General features: G+C 45.4%; 1 protein-coding gene across 1 annotated transcript in view; it reads right to left on the reverse strand.

Moving 5' to 3' along the window:
* Positions 1-7,663, reverse strand: part of LOC138721114 (USP6 N-terminal-like protein) — a 62,848-nt gene extending 55,185 nt beyond the window's left edge. Inside the window, exon 1 of the mRNA XM_069857813.1 lies at positions 7,579-7,663. The gene's annotated coding sequence lies outside the window, so the exon portion shown is untranslated. The remainder of the gene's footprint in view (positions 1-7,578) is intronic.
* Positions 7,664-9,943: the final 2,280 nt, after the last annotated feature.

Consider the following 9,943-nt stretch of genomic DNA (forward strand, 5'->3'; position numbering starts at 1 on the left):
AACATCTCCTCCAGCAAGAAAGTCAATGAAATGCAACACAGAACACTTTTTCAACTAAGTCTGCAATTACCCTACGTTCTCTCCAATTAGAAGCTCAGTTCTAATCCTCTTCAAAGCATCCACAAAGTGTTTGCCTAAGTACAGAATCCAGAGCAGCACAGAGAAGGCAGATAGTATATCACTATGAAATATTAAGTTGTGGGCATCACAAAAAAGACACCAAGGCGAGAGACAAAACAACCTACAAGAGCCACTGTTGTCATGCAAACCACACTAAGAACAAAGAATAACTGTTTACAGTGAAAGATCGTGAGACAGCAGATTTCAAAAAGTCAAACAGAATGAGGAAATAGTTTTTCCAAGTAACCCACAATTGGGCTGTGGCAAGTTCTGTGACTCGGAGCAGATTATAGAACGTGTCTGCAAAGTAACATACTAACTGCAGGAGAACAAGACCATCTGCAGCTGTTAAACCCAGAGATTCATTCTCTAAGAATTCATATTCATATTCTCTGAGAATTCATTCTCATTCATAAAAGGAACGCGTCATTTCAGACTGAGCTCCCGGGAAAGCATGCAGTTGTCCAGGTCTCAGGCTGCACAGAGTGCCACCAGCTTGCTCTGGAAATGGAGGGCAGCAAGGGCAATGACTCCATAAGGTGTGAGCAGGTGGACTACCTCCTCAGCCTGGTGGCAGACCTGAAGGAGGAAGTAGAGAGGCTCAGGAGCATCAGGGAGAGTGAGCTAGAGATAGACTGGTGGGATCACACTCTGAGCTCCAAAGCACAAGAGAAGACTCAGGTAAGAGCCCAGGACCAAAAGGATCTGGCAGCTTCCCCGCCTAAAGTTGTAGGTGAGGGCTCAAAAGGAGGTAGTGAGTGGAAGCATGTACACGGATGGGGCAAAAAATCAACCCCTTCCTTGCACACACTGCCTCAGATGTCACTCCACAACAGATCTGAGGCTCTGGATGTGGAGGACAAGACCAGAGGAAAACAAGGAGGAGGATGCACCCACATCAGAGCAGGGTAAAGGACCAAAACAGTGTAACTGCCACATTGCCACGACTGCCACAAGGACCGACAGAAGAGTCATAGTTATAGGAGACTTGCTATTGAAGGGGACAGAGGGTCCGATATGTCGAGCAGACCCCACTCACAGGGAAGTCTGCTGCCTCCTGGGAGCCCAGGTAAGGGATGTGGCCAGGAAACTTCCCAACCTGGTGAGATCTACAGACTATTACCCATTACTGCTGCTCCGTGTGGGAGGGGATGAAGCAGCAGTACAAACCCCAAGGGGGATTAAAAGAGATTTTAGGGCCTTGGGACAGACACTGAGGGAATCTGGAGCCCAGGTGATTTTTTCTTCCCTCCTTCCAGTGATGGGTGGTGACATAGCACAGCTCAGACAGATCCAGTAAATACATGCATGGCTCCATGGCTGGTCTCACCACAATAACTCTGGGTTTTTTTGATAATGGGATGGCCTACATGGCACCAGGACTACAGGCTTCAGATGGGAGCCACCTTTCTCAGAGAGGGAGGAGGGTCTTTGCCCAGGAGCATTGCAGGGCTTGTACATAGGGCTTTAATGAAAGGGGAGGGGGACAACATCAAGGTAGCCTGTAACAAGCAGAGGGAAGACAGGTGTCAGGGGTCAGGTGTTAGGGAGGAAACTTCTCTAAACCACCTTGTAGGTAGTAAAGAGTCCACTGGCAAGTTGATGCAACTGGCAGCCCAGCTGAAGTGCCTTTACACTAACGCACAAAGCTTGGGTAACAAGCAGGAGGAGCTGGAAGCTACCGTGCTACTAGAAAGCTATGATCTAGTTGCCATCATGGAAACATGGTAGGATGAATCCCATGACTGGACTGTGGCGATTGATGGCTACAAGCTGTTCAGAAGGGACAGACCAGGAAGGAGGGGTGGAGGTGTTGCTCTCTATCTCACGAACAGGATAGAATGTGAAGAGCTGTTGTTGAAAAGTAGCCATGAACAAGTTGAGAGCTTGTTGAGGGTCAAAATTAAAGACAGAGGCACCAATGGGAACATTATGGTTGGTGTATACTACACGCCACCCAATCAAGGACAACCAATTGATGAAGCCTTCTTCCTCCAGCTACAGGAGGCTTCAATGCTCACAAGCTCTCATCCTACTCGGGGACTTCAACCACCCTGACATGCTGGAAAAGTAGCACGGCAAGCTGCAGGCAATCCAGGAGACTCCTAGAGTACATTGAAGATAATTTCTTAGTCCAGCTGATAGAGACCCCCATCCAAGGAGATGCAATACTGGACCTTATGATCACTAATACAAGCGAATTCATCAGTGATATTAGGATCGGAGGCAGCCTGGGCTGCAGCGATCATTCACTGGTGGAGTTCAAGGTCCAGAGGGACATGGAACAGGTGAGGAGTATAGTCAGGACCCTAAATTTCAGGAAAGCTGACTTCCAGCTCTTCAAGGAGTTACTTGATAGGATCCCTTGCGACATGGTCCTCTGAGACAAGGGAGCAGAACAGAGCTGGAAAATATTCAAGAATGCTTTCCATGAAGCGCAAGATCGCTCAGTCTCTGTATGTAGAAAATCAGGCAGGGAAGAGACTGGTGTGGCTGAGTTGAGACCTGCTGGTTAAACTAAAGAAGAAGAGGGAACTGCACAGGCAGTGCAAGCAGGGACAGGGAACCTGGGAAGTGTATAGGGACACTGCCCGGATGTGTAGGGAGGAAGTCAGGAAGCCCAAAGTGCAGCTGGAGCTGAACTTGGCAAGGGAAGTAAAGCTTAACCAGAAAGGCTTCTATAGGTCCTCAAAAGAGGAAGGTCAAAGAGAACGTGCCCTCACTGATGGTTTGGAATGGTGACCTCATATCAACAGACAAGTGAAAGGCTGAGGTACTCAACAACTTTTTTGCCTCAGTCTTCACCGATAACTGCTCTCCTCACCCCTCCTGGGCCATTGGGCAGAAAGATGGTGACCAGGGCGATAAACCCCCTCCCACTTAGACAGTGAACAGGTTCATGACTACCTGAGGGACCTGAACATTCATAAGTCTATGGGACCCAATGAGATGCATCCCACAGTCCTGAGGGAACTGGCAGATGCGGTTGCCAAGCCACTCTCCGTGATATTTGAAAACTCATGGCAATCGGGAGGAGTCCCTGGTGACTGGAAGAAGGGTAACGTGCCCATTTTGAAAACAGGCAGAAAAGACGACCCTTGGAACTACCAACCTGTCAGCCTCACCTCTGTGCCGGGGAAGATCATGAAACAGATTCTTCTGGAAGACATGCTAAAGCACATGGAGGACAGGGAGGTGACTAATGGCAGCCAGCACGGCTTCACCAGGGGGAAATCCTGTATGACCAACTTAGTGGGCTTTCTATGATGGAGTGACCGCAGCAGTGGACACAGGTAAACTGACAGATGTGATCTATCTAGATTTCTGTAAAGCCTTTGGCATGGTCCCCCACAACATCCTCATCTCTAAATTGGAGCGATATGGATTTGATAGGTGGATGGTTCAGTGGATAAGAAACTGGATGGATGGTTGTATTCAGAAAGTAGTAGTCAATGGTTCAAAGTCCCAATGGAGATCTGTGACAAGTGGTGCCCCTCAGGGGTCTGTACTGGGACCAGTGCTGTTTAATACCTCCATAAATTATATTGATAGTGAGATTGAGTGCACCCTCAGCAAGTTTGCAGATGACATCAAGCTGAGTGGTGTAGTTGCTGCATCAGAAGGACAGGATGTCATCCGGAGGGACCTGGACAAGCTGGAGAAGAGGGCCTGTGAGATCCTCATGAGGTTCAAGAAGGCTAAGTACAAAAGGTCCTGCACCCGGGTCAGGGCAATCCCCATTTTCAGTACACGATGGGGAATGATGTGATTGAGAGCTGCCCTGCAGAGAAGGACTTGGGGGTGCTGGTTGATGAGAAGCTTGACATGAGCTGGCAATGTGCACTTACAGCCCAGAAGGTCAACCATATCCTGGGCTGCATTAAAAGAAGTGTGTGTGGCCAGCAGGTGAAGGGAAGTGATTCTGCCTCTGTATTCCTCTCTTGTGAGAATTCATCTGGAGTATTGCATCCAGTTCTGGAATCCTCAATGTAAGAAGGACATGGAGCTGTTGGAACGGCTACAGGGATGATCAGAGGGCTGGAGCACCTCCCATATAAGGACAGGCTGAGAGAGTTGGGCTTGTTCAGCCAGGAGAAGAGAAGGCTCCAAGGAGATCTTATAGTGACCTTCCAGTACCTGAAAGTATTCTACAAGAAAGCTGGAGAGGGACTATTCATAATGGCTTGTGGTGATAGGACAAGGGGGAATGGATACAAGCTGGAGAAGGGCAGATTTGGACTAGATATTAGGAAGAATTTCTTCACCATGGGAGTGGTGAGACACTGGAACAGGTTGCCATGGAAGGTTGTGGATGGCCACGTGTTTAAGGCCAGGTTCAATGAGACCTTGGGCAGCCTGATCTAGTGGGATGAGTCCCTGACCATGGCATGGGGGCTGGAACTAGATGATCTTTGAGGTCCCTTCCAACCCTAACTATTCTATGAGTCTCCTTCCCTGAGGATCCACTTGGGTCATCAGCAGGGGAGGGGATACTGGCAGAGTGGGACCCTGGCGGGAGCCAGTGTGGCACTACCATTCTTCAGCTACCATATATTGGCATTACAGTAAAGCTGGGAGAGGTCTGGGTTCCAACATTTAAGCCCTCTGTCCTGGCATCTTAAAGCTCATCTCTGCCAGGGCTCTGCAATACAAGCAGACCAAGAAGGGATCACAGATGCTCCTAACTGTCCTTGCAGAGAACAACAACAACAACTTGCTCTTTCTCGTGCAGAGGATTCAGAGAGGAAACCTATCTGCTGCAGAGACCCAGGCAGTGAGACACAGCATGTCCTGTCTTCTCCAACTGAAACAAAAACTGCAAGTGTTCAAATGGACAAGAACAAGCACAGCAATGCTTCATCAACCCAAAGGCATCTCAGACTCCAGGACTGAGATCCCCATTAATTTGCACAACACCTATTTAGCATCCACAACCATCAGCCCATTACAAAACACATCTGCTCTCACAATTAACAGGCCACAAGCTTTATGGAAGAAATGTGAGGGCAAGAGGCATCTCCATCTGCCTGGACATCCCTGCCACATCAGCTACTGCAATCTTGGATGTTGCAACAAGCAGATTGTGCTTACAAAACTCTTGTGCCGCCAGACAGGATGAGCTTCCAGGAAGACAGGCCAAGATCACCTCTCTACAGCAGAGCTTTTCCACAGCAAAAACTTACCAAAATCATGAATTGGTAGATGATGCTGAAAGACTGTGAAAATTGGTACACACACATGGAATGGGAAGTTGGTGCTGTGTTATATGACTGAACAGGGCAGAAGTTTAAGCCAGTTTATTCCTGCATTTGTCCCCTGGCAGCTGAAGGACTAGGGCACCATTTCCAAGCCGTTCCTGCTTGACCAAGAATCCAAGTCAAACCTAGTACAAGCAAACCTACCAGGGCAGCTTCCAGTGTGTTTTCCCTCCAACACAAAATCATCTCTCATTAACAGCAGAGACGTCCATGGCAGAGAGGAAGTTTATCAGCTCCATGTTACAGTTGTTCTGTCAGAAGATGTATGACACAGCAACGTCCAGGAAATAGGTTAATGGATCACACAGAGGATGTCTCCATCTGCTTTGAACCAGGAACAGATGCAACACAGTAATACAGAGCAGAGACATCAATGATCCTCCTCCCTGCAGCAACCAATCATTCAAAACAAATTAGCAGCAACAAAAATCAGGCAGCGGTCTCTTCTTCTGAAGATTTTTAGCCACTTCTGCCTCAAGAGGCGAAATCATAAGGACTTTACGCAGATCACTCAGCATGTCCTTCAAGCCAAGGCACCTTGTCAACCTTCTGCTTCAATGTCAGAAATAGCACGTGTGCTTAAGAGAAAGCACTTGATTGCTGCTGTAGTTACTCTCCAGGCAGGCTGAGCAAATCTTCTTGTTCCTCTGTGCTCCTCCTGTACTTCCCACTCTTAGCAGCTGCTTGAAGTGCTCATGCACGCTCTAAGTAACCAGGCACTCTCACATCAGATTATTCACTTCTAAATACAAAGAGGCAAGACTTACGAGGTATTAAACATATAGGTCACTAAAATTTTATGAGGATGCTCTCACCAGTTGCTGGTTAAATAAAAGACACTCAACTCTACAAATATTACAGATGTTAATAATGAGAGTGATTCCAGGGCTGGAAGGGACTGTTCAACAAAGAGGTGTAAAAGCCTTTGCTGCTGGAAAGTTGCATGCAGAAATGTGTTACGCTCCAGTGCAAACAAAATCCCTCATTGAGAAGGTTAAAACCAGGACTTCTGTCAATGGACTATGTGCACTCATGGTCCCTGAGCTGTGAGAAGATAAGAGCTGACAGCAGTGCCAATACAAGCTGTCTGTCCTCTCTCCTGTTCACTAGATTTACCCGCCGAAAATGCAGCCCACAGGCATATTGTACCTGCACTTTACATTCGGCATCCAGCTGAATCCTTCCGCTTGTTTCTTCTCCCACCTCATACCAGCTGGGCTTCTGACAACTAGGAGAGTAACCAGAACAAACAGCCCTCGCTCCCCTGCTTGCAGGGATGCATCCTTAACTCAGCATTACAAATTCTGTGGTAATAAAAACAGTATCCTAAGCATCTCTGCCTTGTGCCGGACTTTCAAGTAGACGAACCCATCTCAGTATGAAGCTAAGTTTCCTGCAGACCAGGACTCCTACCACACTGCCATGAGGAGATGCTTGTGTAGAGCTGCGAAGCAAATCCCTTGATGCTGTCACACACATGTGCTGTGTCCTGCTTTACCACACAAGTGAAAAATGGAGACAAATGGTAGGACCAGGTTCCTTTCCTCCCCACTGTACTTCTCACTGCATCAAAACCATGGTGAAGAACAGAACTGGGGAGGAGCATTTTAACTTTTCTAAACAGAGCAAGACTTGAAACATGGCTTTCCTCCATCCTAGCTCAGCATCTTCCATCACTCTTCATCACGCAGCCCACTTTTGCCTAGGATTTCACCATAGGAGTATCTGCATCACCATCATTGGACTACAAAATTCCTGCCATCTCTAAACGGCAGGTTTCTGGCCAAAGTAGTAAGCCTTTGGAGGCCTCTTGGAGACTCGTTTTTTTCCCCTCTTCACCTACATCAGTTCATCTGAATAGCAGATGCTTCCTTTGTTAGTTTTCATTTGTTTTGCTCGGAGGTTTGCTTGCTTTTCTTATACAAGTTGCTCTTAACAAAAAGCCCAGCTCCAGGCTGCGGCATAACCCTGTATTAGGCAGGCTAGCATACTGCTCTTTTTGATCTGCTAATAACAACTGGGTTTTTTTCTCTTCAGTTCCAGGGCAGGCAAATAGCTCAGCCTCCAGGGAAAAGATACAGCAATTTCCTATATCTCAAACCAAGCAGAGTACTTCAGTGCAGAGCTTGCAAAACACACAATGACCTGGTGCCCTCCAGCATCTGCTCTGTAGACAGAGCACACCTAGGGAGAAGCTTACCAAACTGAGAAGGCTGACGGCATCTCCCCTCTTTGCTTCAAAGTGTTCCAAAAATCCTCTCAAGAACTCAAGAGCATGCAATAAGCATCCATCTCCCTGCTACTTCATAAACTGTAATTCTAGATTTAGAAGGAAAATAACATGCGACTGAAATTCATCTGAAGACTTGTCTTCATTAGAGGCACATTTCCCACCAAAAGGGAGGTGACTGCCCAGTTTGCCGACCAATTCACCTTATGAAGTACTCAGTAAGCTCAACTGACATGGCTTATCAAGCTCAGTCCAATATCCAGGGCAACCCTTCAGTAGATACACTAGTACTTAAGTATAACATGAATAGTTCTGTCTACAAGTACAGTTTTATGCAGGTAAAAAATCACACTGAATGCACTTTGCAAAGTGTTTGTATCATCAACACAGAAATCATATTTTCATGTGTGCAACTGCAACTGTTACAAAAGTATTAGGCATCTAGCTTCTAAATTATTAGCAACAAGTCTGTTTTCTCATTTACCATCTCTGCAGCTTTTGCAATCTTATCAGGGACAGTGGAGGATAATTTTACCATTGATATCAATAGAAACATAATGAGGGAGTAAGCGCAGCAGAACAAAACTGCCTTGTACCTGTGCATCATGCCAACTTGGAAGAACAGAACCAAAGCAATCCTTGGTAGTATAGGTATAGTATAGCTAAAATGGCTCCTAGTATACCACTATCATTACCTCAACAGCATAATTAATGTCTTATGGCAAGGCTACAATAATAGGCTGTTTAAAAGATGTGCCAGCTGCAAAGCTTGTCTGTATTATTTTGTGTGACAAAGCGTGTCAAGCCCAGTACTGTGTTTGAGCAATGGAAAAAACAGATTTCCAAGCAGATCCCCAGGACAAGCACATACAAGGAGACATAGTGGATGTTTTTTCCACACATGCTTTGAGCTGAGTACACTTGCAGGCTTTTCCAAACCAGACGTACTAAATACCACGACTCAAAAAAAGTTTAATCCAAAGAGTTTCCACCAGAAAAGCAGAAGTCTGTTTCACAATATACCTGCCAAACCGCTAAGGCTAGAAAGCTCAAGCAAGCTGTGTAGTCCAAGGATATTTTTTTCCTTTTTTTTTTTTCTTCAATATTTTTCCCCAAGTAACATACCAATAGCCTTGGCACCATGCTACTTATAGAAATGTTCTTTCTCAACACTAACACTAAACATTTATCCAAAAGAACCTCTCAATTGAGGTAGATGACCACCTAACATAAACACAACACAGCCTACCTGGAGGGATTTTAATACACCAGGCTAAAAGAGTCAAAGAAAGAAACTGCTGCAGCACGGAGATGACTACTATTCATCTTGTCCTGGAGGCCTGAAGGGCATCTCCAGTTTTGATGGCAAAAAGAAGGAAACACTGTTTTCATTCAGAAATAATATTCAGACAAATGTCTGAATTCAGAATTCTGGCAACTTTCAATAAAAAGCTCTTCTGAAAATTACTTTTCTTCAATTGATCTCTAATTCTAACCAGATTTTTCAAGAAGGAGCATCAACTTCTTACCTTATACCTTTGACATTTTCAGATAATCATGACTACACCTACCTAAGGGATGCTGCCGTGACATAATTATGTCCTTCATTAAATTATTCCTTCATTTAACCTACGCATGAATACTTCTGAAACTGAACACCAGTATTTTTTTTCTAGTATCAGAAAAAAGCCAAAAAAACTAGCTGCTTAGAACAACCTTACGTGTAATGAGGTAAAAGAAGGAAAGAAAGTATATCTTTTCCTATGAAAACAAAAGTCATTACCAGGCTTGGAGTATTACTCCAGATCAATATAAGCACTGCATAATGTTGAAGAAAAATAATTAATATCCTTCCACATCCATTACAAGCTTCTTGGAGAGGCTGACACAATGAGGCATGACCTGAAAAGAGGTCAAGGGCTGAAACAGAAGGAGTTCTGCTGTGCTCTGAGACCAACCCATCATCACCAGGAAAATCTAACCAAGGAAAAGCACCTCCGTCAAAAGAACAGAATGGTTTTAACTCTGATTACAAGTATCAGAGCATGCAGTTTTAAACACGTGAACTCAGAAGAGATGCTCTGAGAAATATTCTTCTCATGGTTTCTCTAATGGCATCACCATTAGTATAAAGCGGAGGAACTCTTCATTCAACATGCATTTGGCCTCTAGTAGGCAAATCCAAGTATTTCTCTATGACCATTTATGTATCAGATGGCATAGAGGCGGTATTTTGACTAGAAGACACACCGCTGTTTTCTCACATGTGGACTTTACTCCAAAATTCTGGTGTTACACTGGGAAAAAAAGCTAATTCCATGGATAAATGAAAACA

Source organism: Phaenicophaeus curvirostris, chromosome 5 (genome assembly GCF_032191515.1).
Source record: "Phaenicophaeus curvirostris isolate KB17595 chromosome 5, BPBGC_Pcur_1.0, whole genome shotgun sequence".
Classification (NCBI taxonomy): Eukaryota; Metazoa; Chordata; class Aves; order Cuculiformes; family Cuculidae; genus Phaenicophaeus; species Phaenicophaeus curvirostris.